The sequence below is a fragment of the Leopardus geoffroyi genome, chromosome D2, assembly GCF_018350155.1.
Source record: "Leopardus geoffroyi isolate Oge1 chromosome D2, O.geoffroyi_Oge1_pat1.0, whole genome shotgun sequence".
NCBI classification, from domain to species: domain Eukaryota; kingdom Metazoa; phylum Chordata; class Mammalia; order Carnivora; family Felidae; genus Leopardus; species Leopardus geoffroyi.
Genome location: NC_059334.1, coordinates 34,935,864 through 34,952,005, shown reverse-complemented (window position 1 = coordinate 34,952,005; position 16,142 = coordinate 34,935,864). Strand labels below are relative to the sequence as shown.

The following is a 16,142-nucleotide window of genomic DNA, read 5'->3' as shown; positions in this document are numbered from 1 at the left end:
TGAGCCACCCAGGTGCCCCCACTTTCTCATTTTTAAAATGAGACAGTTGGGGCCATCTGGCTGGCTCAGTCAGTAAAGCATGCGACTCTTGATCTTGGGGTTGTGAGTTTGAGCCCTACATTGGGCATACAGCTTACTTAAAAAAAAAAAAAAAAAAAATGAGAGTTGGATTAGAACATCTCTGAGGTCTATTCCCAACTTTATAAATCTTAAGACTCTGGGTCAGGGGTTGGCAAACTTTTTCTATAAAGGGCCAGATAGTAAATATTTTAGGCTTTATGGACCATATAGCCTCTGTCACAACTTCTCAACACTGTTGTAAGCTGAAAGCAGTCATAGAAAATATGTTAATGAGTGGGCAGGGCTGTTCCAAGAAAGCTGTATTTATGGATATTGAAACTTCAATTTTATATAATTTCATGCACCATGGAATCTTCTTTTGATTTTTTTTTTCAAACATTTAAAAATATAAACACTATTTCAGCTCCTGGGCAGTATAAATTTTGGCCCACAGGCTATATATAGTTTGCTGACTTCTCCACTCCACAGAGAAATAAAAACAAAGGGGGGGGGGCGTGAAATGTAATAGCCCTCAAGAGCTAAAATAAGGAGTTTAGATTAATTTAAAAGACAATAGGAGGAGGTACAGACTTCTGAGCAAGACAAGTATTGAGATCAGAACTGTACTTAGATTTACTAATAAGTAAATTGGCAGTAATGGATAGGAGTGAGAGGCTAATAGGTAACTATCAAGGAGGGACATTATTCTTTTTTTCTTAATTTTTTTAATGTTTATTCATTTTTGAGAGCCAGAGCGTGAGCGGGGAAGGGGCAGAGAGGGAGACACAGAATCCAAAGCAGGCTCCATGCTCCAAGCTGCCAGCATAGAACCCGATGCGGGGCTCAACGCACCAATGGTGAGTTCATGACTGGAGCCAAGATGGACACTTAACCGACTGAGCCACCCAGGCGCCCCAAGGAGGGACATTATTAAAGTCTAATCTAGACTGGTAGCTTTGAAGAAGGAGAAGAAGAAAAAAGGTATAGAAGGAAAGATCAACAGAACACTACTTAAAAAAAAGAAGAGGAAAAGGTTTATCTGGCAAACATAATAAAAGGGGTCAATTTCTGGACAAGAAGGGGGAAGAAGGGGATTCTGCATTCCCATTCCTCAGTGCCATCAGTATATGACTACAGGAGACTGAGGAATTTGCCTGTTTCTGGAAACTCTAGAACAAGCAGCCAATTTGGAGCTTCCAGTTCAAAGATAATAGTGTCCTGGTATATTAGGTAAAATGTAGCATTCATGTTTAGGTGTTAGAGACGCAATAGATATGGCAGTTTTAGAGATGATGTTTATTTATTTACGGCTCCTTTTCCTCCAGGGACTTTTCAGCAGCCTTCGCAAATTAGGAAAGAGTATTCATCTGGTGTACACAGATAATATCACAGTCACTCTGCTGACTATGACTTGGAATTTATCTCTATTTCTTCTTCCTCTGACAGAGAGAAAACTGCAGTGCTGCAAATACAACTGATTCAGCATTACGGTATCTACCAAGTGCAAGCAATCCCACTCTACGAGAGCACTACAAGCCTTCCAGAACTCAAACTTGTAAGGTGGGTGAGGTCGGAGGACAGAGTACAAACACATATACTCAAGTAGCTCTAATTCATGACAGTATCTTGTAAGAAACATAGACAAGCCTTATGGAAAGGTTAATTTCAACTGAGCCTCCTGGAAAGAAGCTTCAGGGAGAAAGTGAGATCAACATCGGGCCCATTTTAACTCTTGGAAGGGTGATTCCAAGCATTGAAAATAGCACAAACAATAACAAGAAAAAGATATGAGAAAATACTGGATGTATCTTTTTTACTTCGAAAGTGGTACATTTTCATTTTTAGGGGAAAAACATGAATTATGGTAAGGAAAAAAAAGTTTAACCTGAAATCCCACCACTCAATCCCACCACATTTTAGTATATGCTCTTCCACATATAGGATAATATAAAACGGGATCATTCTAAACATATCTCCCTACTGGTTTTTGCATAACATCTTACTGGAGTGATTAAAAACCACAGGCCTACCTGACTTGAAGGCCAAGTACAGCTCTTTCCTTAGAGCTCCCACTTCAACTTGTTCTTTTCTCTTTCCTTCCAAGATCTCTATAGGTAGATCCATGCTACTAGCCACTGTATTTAATTTTTCTGTTTTCCACATGAAATCAAAAAGGTATGTATGGTATGACTTATTTAACATACAACTTCAATATAGCCATTGTTGACACCTTTTAGGTTTTTGGTCCTGCATTTCAAAGTGAGCTCATTTGCATAATTAAAATACTGAAGTTCTGGCCCTGCCACTTATTAGCCCCGGGCTCATCTATAAAATAGGAGTAACAACCACATAGTGTTGCCCTAAGGATAAATAAAATAATTAGTAATTTTTAAAACCACTTTGTTTCACTGGTGCATTACTGAAATTGAGATTACTGTGACTCCAAATGTAAATGAAGTAATAAAGAACTCTCTAGAATTTGCCCCGTCTTTCTCTATCTGCACTCCCCCAGTGCTTGAAGGCAGCCTTCCCTGTCTCTTGGATGGATGGCTCTCCAACAATGTGTGTCTCACTCTCCAATCTATGTTCCTCACCACTACCAGGGTTATCCTACCCAAACCCAAAACTGTCCATGTTATACCTCAGTTTAAAATCCTTCCACTGCCTCACATCCAGTGCCTAGAATGGTCCCCTTCTAGAAATTATCCTATAAATGTACTTGCACAGGCATAAAATGACTTAACTGTGTCATTCATTGCCACAGTCTGAAATAGCAAAAGATCACAAATAACCTGAGGTCCCTCCATAAGGGCCTAGTTACATAAACTGTGTTACAGTCATCAATGGATTACTATGTAACTGTCAAAAGATTCAATATGTATTAAGAAATGTTCTCAAAGTATTTCAAGGGAAAAAAATCGAGGAACAGGGCAGTAATGATAGGTCACCACTTATGTAAAAGGCGAACACATATTGCCTGAATATGCATAAACTATCTCTAGAAGCATACCCAAGACATTGGGTTTCCTGTGTCCATTGGTTTCCTATGAGGAGGAAGCCTATTGGTTTCCTATTGAAACTGTGACTGATGTTCAAGGGTGGGAGAGAGACTGTTTACTAAATCCCAAACCTTTCAAATTTCAAACCAGGTGAATTTTTTACTTATTCAAAAATTAAAGGATTTTTTTGATTGGTTAATATGGCATATAATATTTTTTGATTGGGTTTTTCTGATTGGTTAATATGGCATATAAGTCCCTTCCCAAACTAGCACAATCTATCTTGGTAGTCTCATCACTAAAGCTTCCCCACTCCCTAACTGCACATTTACACTCTTGTATCTTTGCATTTGCACAGAAGGCTTTTCCATTTTTCTCTGGCTGACAAACTTGCTTGTGCTTCAAATACTGGCTCCCTGGGATGGAATGAACTTCCTCTCCTGTCTTCCTGCCATATTCTGCAAAAGGGCCTTTGGCCTGATTTGATTACATGTTTGCTCCCTGGCAAACATGGCTGGGTTCACAGTCCTACCTGAATCCATCAGAAGCTTCTACCCCTCAGATGCAAAGTCCAGACCTCAGAAGGCAATAAAAAGAGTGATGACACAGCAGCACTATTCACACGAGCCAAAAGGAAGGTACCTAAGTGGCTATCAATAGATGAATAAACAAAATGCAGTACATACATGCAATGGAGTATTATTATTAGCTTTAAAAAGGAAGGAAATTCCGACATAAGATACATGGATGAACCTTGAAGACATTATGTTAAGTAAAATAAGCCAGTCACCAAAGGAAAAATACCATATGATTCTACTTTATAGGAGTTGCCTAGAGAAGTCAAACTCAAAGAGACAGAAAGTAGAATTATAGCTGTCAGGAACTCAGTGAAATAAGAAATGGGAAGTTGTGTGTAATAGGTACAGAGTTTCAGCTGGGGGCAATGAAAAGGTTCTAGAGGTAGAAGGTGATCATGGTAACACAACAATGTGAATGTACTTATTGTCACAGAATTGTACACTTAAAAATAGTTAAAATGACACCTTTTTATTATTTTTTTTTTATTTTTTATTTTTTGAAGACCGAGAGTGCAAGTGGGGTAAGAAGGACAAAGGGAGAGAGAGAGAATCCCAAGTAGGCTCCACACTCAGCACAGAGCCCTTCACAGGGCTCAATCCCACAATCCTGGGATCATGACCTGAACCAAAATCCAGAGTCAGACGCTCAACTGAGCCACCCAGGGGCCTCTACAATGGTAGCTTTTATGTTACATGTATCTTCCCGCAATAATAAAAAAAAAAATTTTTTTTAAAGAAAGAAAGAAAAGAATCAGAGACTTCCACAGTCTCATGACAGTAATATTATCCTAGAATTCCTTCAGATTTCAAAAGTACCTTTCTATTTTCATCCTGGTATTAAGCTCTTATAGTTTCTACACTCCAAGATGTTTTTTATCAAACCAAAAAAAAAAAAAAAAAAAAAAAAAAGGGAGAGAGAGAGAATATAATCTTTTTTAAAGGGTCTGATGAAAGAACAGGAGACTATTAAAACTGACAGGCAGATTTTGAAAAAGATACAAACAGAATTCTAGAAGTAAAAAATACTGTCATTTAAATTAAAAACTCAGTAGATGAATGAAATGACAGACACAGCTGCATGAGAATTAGCAAACTGGAAGAACTGAAGAAATTACTAAAGGTAAAACACAAACTACTAAGAAATATGAAGGATAGAGTGATAAAGTACAACATTTTTCTAATTAGAGTTCCCAAGGGAGAGAATAAAATGAGGAAAGAGGTAAAAATTCAAAAAGATAATGGCTAAGAATTATCTAGGATTGATAAAAGAAATCAATCCTCAAAAATCAGGGAGCCCAAAAAAAAAATCTCAAGAAAGATAAATAAGGTCTTAAAAACCCCTGAGAGAAAAGTTGTAACCTGCAGCAAAACAACAATTGGCTGATGTGAATACAGAAACACTGGAATAGTATTTTCAAAGTGCTGGAAAAAAATTACTATCAGCCCTGATTAGCATATCTAATGAAATTATCTTTCAAAAGAGAAGACAAAAGAAAGACATTTTCAGCCAAATAAACACTTAGAATGTATACTGCCCAAAGACCCCATTAAAGATAATACTAGCATAGGGGCCCCTGGGTAGCTCAGCTGGTTGAGCGTCTGACTTCAGCTCAAGTCATGATTTCACAGTTTGTGAGTTTGAGCCCTATGTTGGGCTCTGTGCTGACAGCTCAGAGTCTGGAGCCTGCTTCAGATTGTGGCTCTCCCTCTCGCTCTCTGCCTCTTCCCCGCATGTTTGTTTTTTCTCTCTCTCTCTCTGTCAAAAATAAAAATAAACATTAAAAAAAAAAAGATACTAGTGTAGGGTATACTTCAGGAAGTAGAGAAATATACCTAGAAGGAAGGTCTGTTCATCACTTCTCTTACATCTCAAAGAAATAGTAAATGTGGGTAAATGGGGAAAAAAGCAACAGTATAAGACAACAATACTATCTAACTTATGGGGTGAAAAAACAAGACAAACAAAATTTTGCACAACCATAAGTAAAGGGATCATGGAACTAGAAGTATTTTACAATCTTTATATTACTCAGGAAGATAGTAAAAATGCTATCTAATTTAAGACATTGACATTAAATACACACGTTAAAAAAATTTCCAGAAAACCACCATAAGACTAGAAATAACAGTATACCTTCTAAACTAGTAGTGTGGCCATCATATTCTTTGACTCTATTACCCCCATGTTGATAGGACATCTGAAAGAGATTCTAGCCCTCCTTTCAGATAAGAGATACTAAGCCCACCCAGTACCTACCATAATATGTAGTCATTATATATTTGTTACATTAATTTGGCTGTTCCAGAATAAAATGAATTCTATTTTACAAATGCATTATACTTCTCAACTCTACCTGGAAGGCTGATCCTATCTTACTTATTTTAGTGAGTGGCCTGACTATCCCTTCATCTTTTTTCCTTTTTAGAAAATGGGACAATGAATGCTTGGGATAAAATCCCAAATCCTAAGCTCCATTTCTTGATTCTAAATTGGGGGGACAAATATAGAGGGGGGGATACTTTACTTTTCCCTTCACTATTGCTCCAAAGGAGTTATCAATCAAAAATTTAGATGTTTGATTCAATCATGAGGAAATGGCAATCAAAGCTCAGGCACCTAAACTGTGAGTGATATTTTCCCCACAGTTGGTAAAACTGTATATTCCACAACATATGGAATTCTACTGAAAGCTTTCACTGGCACTTTGCCTTGTTAAGCAAAAGTTAGAAGTTATGCTTAGACATTAAAAAAAAAGAATCAACACTGCCTTTTCATTAGACTAACATTTTAAAATATGACTTAAAAATTATGGAAAATATCTTAATATATCTAACACTCGTTGAGCTCTTAACTATATGACAGGCATAGTTCTAAACATTTTTATGAATTCATTAATCCTCACAATAACACATGATGAGTCAGGTAGTATTATGATTAGCTTTATTTTACAGAGGAGGACCATGAGAAATAGAGATTAAATTAATTTCCCCAATTTACATACCTCAGAGGTATCAATCAATAGTGGGATTTGAACCAAGGAGTTTAGCTCTGGAGTCTTTACTCTTAACCATTATACCCTACTGCTTTCCAAGATTCTTGTCAAGTTTGTATCCTGATTTACCTTGTATCTTTATCTAAAGTCTGACTTTGGTATTTGCTAACTCATACTAGATGCATTTTGCCAAACTTGTCTATTCTGTTTATTTGCAAAGCATTAAAACTAATCGAGAATTTCAAATCCATGTTATAGTTTCATTTACACTTAACAAATTCTGCATCTTCCTATGTTGGACAGGATTATTCCCACCTCACCCCAGGACTTTATGCCTGGAATTGATTCATTCAGGAAACAGGAATTAGATGGTCCTACTACATGCAATGCCCTGTGCTAAGCAAAAATTTACAGCTACTTTCCTAATTGGCAGCTAAACCTCACCAAGATTCACCCACAGCATGATATATATTTTTCCAAAAAAACATAAAACAGTTTTGGTAGGGAAGCAGCACATGGTCTTCCCATTTGTTCATTCCACAAGTATTCTTCAAGACTCTACTAGGTGCAAGCACTATGATGGGTGCTGAAAATTCTGGGGCAAACACAGTAGAACCAGTATTTGCTCCTTAAGGCTCTAGTGGGGAGAAAGATGTTAAGTATCACACAGATAATTACTTACAATTGTGATAAGCAAAATAAGGAAAAAAGTATAGAAATCATATGATAGACTGACCTAACTTAGTTCTGGAGATAAAGTCAGGGAGGGTGTCCCTAAAACACTGACATTTAATATGGAAGTTGAGGACTGGTAGAAATTGCCCAAATAAAGAAGCACTGAAAAGTAGTTCAAGCAGAGGAACAGCACTGTGCTTTGGAGGAAATGAAAACCCAGTGTGTCTGGAGTACCACAAGAAGACAACAGCTGAGGCCAATGCTCAAAGGTCTTTTCCTCACTATGAGGCCCACCACCTGCTCACTCTGCTGCTGGTCCACTCATATTTTCTCCGTGGCTCCAAGAAATAAAGCATTTACAGTACTAGCGCACAACCCCTTAAAATGGGTAACTTAAATTCTGCAAACAATTTCACTGGTGGAGAGGACATGGGTAAGATAAATATTTTCTAAGATTATAAATTTCATCTGTATTTTAACAACTTGAAGCCAGAGACCATATCTTACATATCCTACTATCACTCAGGACACCTAGCAAGGTGCATAACAAGGGTCTGATAAATAATTTTGTTCTTTGGGGAGAAGAGCAAAGATAAGATATTTAAGTGTTAGTAGACTTGATTTTTTTCTGTGTAAGAATTATGCCGCCATTCATATATCCTTATCCACTTTAACTGTATATATAAAAACAGGTTGTCTACCTTACAGATAAAACCAATTCTTCAGAGATGCATTGAACAAAGAAAGAAGGCTTAAAATATAGGGAGCTAGGTAATAGAGGTCCCTCACCTCTCAACTCTAAGAACAAATGTGCTATTTCTCTTTCTTCACAGAAAGCTTACTTGTGGGAATAAGGTAAACTTATTTCAAAAGAAGGAATGACTTTTACTTGGATTGTGGCCAGCTGCAATGAAATTCAGCCACTTTCCTCTTAAAAGTCATTTGACTGGAAATCTTATCGGTGGGAAATTCTCTAGGGGCCAAAGATTCTATTTTCTGCAACTTGACAATATTTGTAAAACATTTTTAGTTCTAAGATTCACTACCTCTCATCCTCTATACACATAAAAATCCCACACTCATACCAATCCAATAAGCTGACTTCTAGTAGAAGTAACAACATTTTTTGAAATCTAAAAGTCCAAATACGTAACAACAGAATATAGTATCATTTATGAATCTTTGTTTTTCTCTTTGATTACATAGCCATTTGTATATAGCAACATTTGAAGGCAAGAAAAGAGAATCACCATGCCTTCCAAGGGAGGCAAAAGATAGTGAGCTATCCTCATTAGAATGACTAGCTGGGATAGCAACTATCAAAGCACAACACACTTGTGGAAGGAATACCATGAGCAAGGGACTAGGATAAGAACAGCACCAGAAATACCAAGAATATAGCCCCATTCTTGCCCTCCAGAAACCAACAATCTAAAGGAAATACCCTAAGGGAGGGGGCGGGGCAGGTGGGAGGGATAAGAAAAACCACAAATCAATCATCAGACTGATGACCCAATATACAAGGACACAAAATCTACCAAGCGACTGGAAAGAAAGCAACAAATCCCCAATTTCCTATGTCTAGTTATACAAGTTCCCTTTTATCCATTACTCTCTCATACCCTACCTATCTCTTTGTCTGCACATATTGCTCATACCTAAATAGATTTAATCAGACTAAAGCCCCCATATCTTTAAATAGTATGTCAAGATTAGTTCTTTCAGGATCTAGCCCATTATTTTAAAGTCATCTCATTCCACACTTACTGAAACAAGCAGTAAAGTACATCATGGCTCTTCAATGGCACATGACAAAGTCTTGGGATATTGTAACAGACTGGGTCTCCTCACTTTTCTTTGCAAATTTTTTTTTAACATATATTTATTTTTGAGAGATAGATCACGAGCGGGAAATGGGCAGAGAGAGGGAGACACAGAATCCGAAGTAGGCTCCAGGCTCTAAGCTGTCAGCACAGAGCCCAATGCAAGGCTGGAACCCATGAACTGTGAGATCATGACCTGAGCCAAAGGTGGACGCTTAACCGACTGAGCCACCCAGGCACCCCTTTCCTTGCAAATTCTTAAACAGGAAAGTGAATTAAAGGAGTTGAGGTATTGTTTGTTTGTTTGTTTTTTAATGGTGAAAAACAATAAGAACTGGTGCATCTATATATAGTTTAATTTGTATTTATATCCAGGGAAACACAAATTGGTTTGAAGTAGAGAGAAAAGACAGAGGAATTCATGACTCATAGTATGATACTATGCTGTAACCTGCAGGCCTCCAAATAATGTATCAATACCTGGTCTAAATTGTTAAATTTTAAAAAGACATTGCAGTTTAAAAAGAATGCAAGATCCCAATGCCATTTTCAGTTAGGAACATGTTCTCACATTATGAATTTAATAAGTGGCCTGCGTACTTGAAATGACTCTGAAACAGAGAACCACAACCCAAAATAGCCTGAACACTTTTGTTATCTCAACCAATGGGCAGCTAGCCATTCGTTCCTTCCTCTTATACATATTCTACTTGTTTCAGACAAAGCCCACTATAAATTCACTGCAACTGTTCAAATTTGGCTACATCAGATGCTTCAAAGCTGGGGATGAAAAATATACATTGCACAAAATTTTTATTACAATATTTTTCACATAAGAAAGAAATGCTATGTACATGTTCACTTAGTTAAAAGAAAATTATATTGCACACCTATGGTCACAGCTTGACACTAGAAATAAAGTAATGAACACAACAGACATGGTCCCTGCCATTGGAGAACCTATAATCTAGTGGAGAAAACAAACATTGACTAAGTATGATGAATGTCACAGGAGAGTATACACATGCCATGCTGAACTGGAGGAGAAGACCAGGAATAAAAATGACCTTCTCAGTTTTGATACATATGAAGCATAAGCATTTTACATGTGTATAAGTGGCTAATAATTAAATAAGTATATAAAATGATGAAACCACTTTTTTAACAAATATACAAGAAATATTAAAATCCAAATAAGTCCCATCCCCATTAAAGTAGTTGCCTTAATGCTGCCCTTATTCCTGGTCTGTAACAGAAGCCAACTTAAGACACTGTGGTTAATACCATAGGACTTTTACTCTAACCTTTATTCTGTCCACTTAGAATTATACTAGTGCCATTTATACAAAAGCTTTAGAAAAACCCAACTTTCAGGGCACCTGGGTGGCTCAATCGGTTAAGCAGCAGACTCTTGATTTTGCCTCAGGTCATGATCTCGTGGTTTGTGAGATGGAGCCTGCAAGGGTCTCTGCGCTGACAGTGGAGCCTGCTTGGGATTCTCTCTCTCTCTCTCTCTCTCTCTCTCTCTCTCTCTCTCTTTTTCTCTCTGCCCCTCCCCTGCTCATGTTCTCTCTTTCCCTCAAAATAAACAAATAAACTTAAAAAAAAAAAAAAAAGGCCCAACTTTCTACTACGTAGATACACAAATATTTAAATTGGGGCCCTATTAAAATTAAAACCATAGTTGTAGAAACATTATAATCTTCAAAACTCTCCAGTTCTCTCAATCACATGAGAGAACAAAGTTCACGACCTGTCCCATCCATTTATCTCTTTTGATCCATAGTTTTTCATTTTTCTTTTCTTTTTTTTTTTTTTTTCCAGAAAGAGAGAGAGAAAGTATGAGCAATAGAGGGAAAGAGAATCTTAAGCAGGCTCCATGCCCAGTGCAGACTCATGAACTGTGACATCATGATCTGAGCCAAAATCAAGAGTCAGTCGCTTAACTGACTAGGTCACCCAGACGCCCCTTCATTTTTCAAATGAAAGTTCATGATTCCCCAAAGAGTCCACAAACTACTTCAAATACTGTTTAAATACAGAAATCCTACAAAACTACTTTAAATACTATTAGTTGTAATAGGCTTTCAATCTGAGCAGGCATATATACTATAAAAAGCCTTTATCTGTTTTGCAGGCATAAATACTTCTGTGCTGATCTATATCTACTCTTTTTTTTTTTTTTTTTTAAAGAATTGCTGCAAAATCAAATGTTACTGTGAAACAGAACCATACCTACACATCATTCTTTTCACATAGGCCCGTCATGCAGGCCATGCCAAAAAAAGGTTTTAAACAGATAACCTTGCCAGGCCCAGGACAAACGGAAACTCTATGACTAACAGCATTCTCGTTGTTTCAGACTCTAGGTGGAAAACTTCCACTGATATTTAACAACTTTGCTCTAAGTGGACACAGAATAGTGGAGTAGAGAAAGCAAAGGATACAGAGGAAGAAAAACAGAATTTGGGTTCAAGCTATACCACTAACTAGCTGTGCCACTGTGGGCAGGTTACTTAATTTCTCTGATCTATATAGTATCCTCATCTGTAAAACCAGGACCATCGCAATACCTACCTTAATGGATTACTATGATACCGCATATGAAAGTATTTTATTGGGGCACCTGAGTGGCTCAGTCAGTTAAGCGTCCAACTTCAGCTCAGGTCATGATCTTGCAGTTTGTAAGTTCGAGCCCCACATCAGGCTCTCTGTTGTCAGAGCAGAGCCCACTTCAGAGCCTCTGTCTCCCCCTCTCTCTGCCACTCCCCCACTCACTCTCTCAAAAATAAACATTAAAAAAAAAAGAAAGTATTTTATTAACTATGAAGGATTACACAAATATTATTCCCTTTATTTTTTCCTTAATATAGGAATTATATGCTCATTTTAAAAATTGGAAAATACAGGAAAATATGAAGAAGAAAAAAATCACCCACAGGCCTATCACCATTGTTGTTGTTGTTTTTTAAGATTTTGTTTTTTTCAAGTAATCTCTACACCTAACGTGGGGCTCAAACTCACAACCTTGAGATCAAGAGTTGCATGTTCTTCCAACTGAGCCAGCTAGGCACCCCTGTTATTTATCTTAACTGAAATAAATCTAACATCAACCAAAAAAAAATTAGAGCAAAAATAATTTCGGATGTTAATGATAATTTACAAATGACAAAATTAATTGCTGATCTTTTTTTTAAGAGCAGAACGGCCTTTCCCATGTATCAGTTTAAAGTAAAGACAATCCTGCTATTTGTACCATAGCTGGTCTCAACAGGGTATAATATATGGGTGAGGCTCATAAAAGTCAAGGCCACAAAAACTCCCAAAATAAATATTTCATGAGCCCAAGGAGGAGTTACAACACATGCCCTCAGATGCAATGGAGAAGGCAAAGTGTCTGAAGTCCCATTAATAAAACTACCATGACCATACGATCACAAAGACTGACAGATTTCTATGGGCCACTTCAGTGGGAAAAAAAGAAAAATTTATATGCCATGCTACAAAACAGGCAGTCTAAGACTTCTGACTTTTTCACACTGCTCATTGAATCCCACCCTTGGAAATTCTTACCCCTCCTCTGTTTTTCGTTTCCCACCCTTCTTTGTCTCAGCACCTCTTCCTTGTTTTGTTTTTTATTACATTAGAATCACTCTCTATGTTTAAAATGGCCTTATTCTATACAAGGGAATATTATTCAGCAGCAAAAAGGAATGAAGTTCTGATACATACTATGCTACACTGTGGATGAACCTTGAAAACATTATGCAAAGTCAAAGAAGTCAGAGACAAAAGACCATATATTTTATGATTCCATTAACACAAAATGTCCAAATAGGCAAATCCACGGAGACAGAAAGTAGACTGGTGGTTGTCTAGGCCTGAGAAAGTGGGGGATCGAGAGAATGAGTGACTGCTGATGGGTACGAGGTTTCTTTTTCATGGGATAGAAACTTTCTAAAATTAGATTGCAGTGATGGTTACACAACTCTGTCAATATATTTAAAAAACACCTAATTGTACACTTTAAATGGGGGAATTGTATGGTATGTGAATTACATCTCAACAAAACTGTTTTTTTAAAACATGGTCCTCCTCAGGATCCTGAAAAAAAGGACATGCAAATAAATACTCCCATCTTACCCCTCCCTAAGTGTGGAGTAAAAATGATAACTCAGTTGCAATAAGATATGTATAAAAAGTGACCGGACTACTTCTGTTTAACAAATATACTTGAAATTACAACTCCAAATGAGTCTTACCCCTCCAAAAGTAGTCACCTTAATGATGCCCTAAGTCTAAACTTGGTCCTCAGATTCTCAATAATTCTATGCCTCTGTTTGGGTCATTCTTTCCACTTAGGATGCTTTCTTACCACATGTTTAAATGTTCAAATTCCAGCTGTCTCAAATGCTACATCCTCCTTGAAGCCTTCCCAATTCTCCCACCGAAAGTAACCTCACCTTCCTCTGAACTTTCACAGTACTTCACTTCCTTAGTGTCACTTGGGGCTTTCAATCTAGTATTCTACTTATTCTGCCCAGAATCATACTTACTGCTTTGACATTAAAAGGGAGTCTCAATAAACACCTGTTTGATAAGTGAGTGACTACGCTTAACAATCAAGAAGTTCATCTTCATCTGGTAAACTTTCATTGTGGAAATGTCCAAAAGGCACTTAGACTCAAGAACGACACATAAAATAGTAGGGTTAAGGAATGCCCACCGCAGATAAAATTTTCTGGACTAATTTGACACATATATGTAAATAATCTGAGAGAAATTCTCAAACAGAAGCACTGGAATAAAGATATAACTTCCCAAGGTAACTGAAAGAAGCCTGAATTATATCAATTCCAGAATATTTGTTCAAAAATCAGTTTCATTATTTTATAGTAACACAACGTTTTTTCCTAGCAAAACCTGAGGGCGCCAGTATCAAGTTCCACTAACTCTTCCTCTACTATATTTCTAGTTAACTCCTTCTCCATTTTCGCTGCCACACTCAAAGTCCAGGTCCTCAATTTTTTCATGACCAGCCAACTTAAAAGTTCTCCTAATTTATCTCCTCTCCTACAGTTCCTTCTTTCCTTCAGCAATACTTATTGGGCCATCCTGTGAGGCCTATTCTCCAGACACAACCTAGTTGAGAACTTGACACATGTACACAATTCATCACAACACTCAGTAGCATATATATAAGGGCCACAGTTGGCATTGAGAATTCCACGCAATGGGTAGGTCCCCTGGCCTCCAGAGAACACAACCTATACAGTCTCCCTCAAAAACTATTCTCATCCACTCCTCCCTCCCACCGTCTTTGTTCATCTGGGATAAGATGATTCGATAAGGCCTTCTGTTTAACTGCCATATGTCATACACTGACTTCGTCTCTAATTTCTCTCCAACTTACTTCCTGAGCTAGTCCAGACAATATACTTGTTGTAACCTGGAAATGACTTACCAGTACCTTTGTTCATTTTAACTATCAGCACAATCCTCCCAACTTTCTCTTTGCTAATTCAGATGTACCACCAACCTCAAGTCCCTTTCTTTGTATGTATTGGGATGCAACTATATGTATTTTTTTTTTTTTTCAGCTCATGACTGGCCTTATTTCTTTTGTATTTGTCTCACGATACCTTTGCAGTGTTTCCTAACTAAGGGTGTATCACAACCACATATGAAGCTTCTGAAAAATACAAAGGCCTTGAGACTACCCCATGAAAGGCTCCTCAGTTAAGTCTGACATGGGAGCTGGACAACTTTATTCCTAAAAACCCCTCTGGTGATTCTGATGCACACCCCAACCTGAGAACCACTGATTTATTACAATGCTCCCTAGGCAGCATTCACTTCTTATTAATTCATGCAATGAAGCTCATAAATAACTTTTCTCTAAATAGCCTAACCAGATATCAACCCCTAGACTAAACTAGCTCTGTTCCAAGTGCAACATGTGGTTTTAAGATTTCATTTCCTGAAGTATTCCATGGGGGGACACTATTACTCTGTCTCTTTACATTGTTTCCTATTTGTTGAAAAATGGAGGTCTGGAATGCAGCCATGTTAGACAACACTACTTAAGAATGTACTCTGGAGTCTTAGATTAAAATTAGTTACAAAAAGAACAAGAACAATATAGAACTAGATATTCTGAATGAATACTGCATTCTTACTGAATAGATTCTTACTAAATCTATACAGAACGAAATTGAGGAATTTAGTCGGTGGGGTCCCCCCCCCTTCCTAATTATCAGTCTCTTGAATTGGCTGAGAAGGACCCCTAAAGACTGAGGTAGACTTTCAGCGGCTGAAGTGCCACTAGTGCATTACAGTGCTCTAATCAGACAAGTAAACCAAGCCCCACCCAGACCCACATTTGCCTCCCAAGCTGCCAACTACCCTGACATACACTATTTACACAGCTCAGTGGGGGAACAGTATGAACTTTTTCCAAAGTTGTCCCTTAGAGGCAGCAGGGGTCTGAGTGAGTCAGTCACCCACCAAGGGTGGGAAAGAAGTGTGATATTAGTCAGGGAAGTGTTAGGAGGCTGGTCACAGCACCTCTTTTCCCATTTCAGAAGTGAGCTCCGCCTCCCCTAAGAACCACCTCTGTTATTAGTCACAGCTGTGGGCTACAGAGGTCTGCAGGGCCACTCAGCCACCCAGCGAAGTTGTGGGTTGGGGAGGAGACGCCCGTTCCCCTCTCCGGCAGGGGCCTCTCTCCGGCAGGGGCCGCAGATCCCAGATTCCACAGGCCTCTCCCAACACTCCATCTTGCTTCCTGCCCGGAGGAGGGGCGGAGGAGGAGGGCCCCCAAGTCTAGAAAGGCCCCAGAAGGAGGAAGCCGTTTGACAGCAGGTAAAGCCAGGTGGAAATCTCCACGGGAGGGAATAAAATGAAAGGCCGCAGGGTGAAGCAAAAGTGGAAAAGGGACTCGGGGTCATGAATTATTGCATAAAGAAATATAAAGAAATTACCCGGTGTTTGAGAGTGCCAGAGGTGTGAGCA

The 16,142-nt window shown here is 38.2% G+C and overlaps 1 protein-coding gene and 1 long non-coding RNA gene across 5 annotated transcripts in view; one reads left to right on the top strand and one right to left on the bottom strand.

Annotated features, from left to right (window-relative positions):
* Positions 1-16,142, top strand: part of LOC123577416 — a 74,721-nt gene that overhangs the window by 25,020 nt on the left and 33,559 nt on the right. For 2 of the 3 annotated variants that reach the window (XR_006701832.1, XR_006701830.1), the window contains exon 2: positions 1,507-1,620. This is a non-coding gene — a long non-coding RNA (uncharacterized LOC123577416). Of the gene's footprint in view, positions 1-700; positions 15,993-16,142 lie in introns of those variants that run through there. The other variant, XR_006701831.1, reaches the window with a different exon arrangement.
* The window catches only part of VCL (vinculin), a 110,446-nt gene that overhangs the window by 93,344 nt on the left and 960 nt on the right, over positions 1-16,142 (bottom strand). The gene's annotated exons all lie outside the window — the stretch shown is intronic.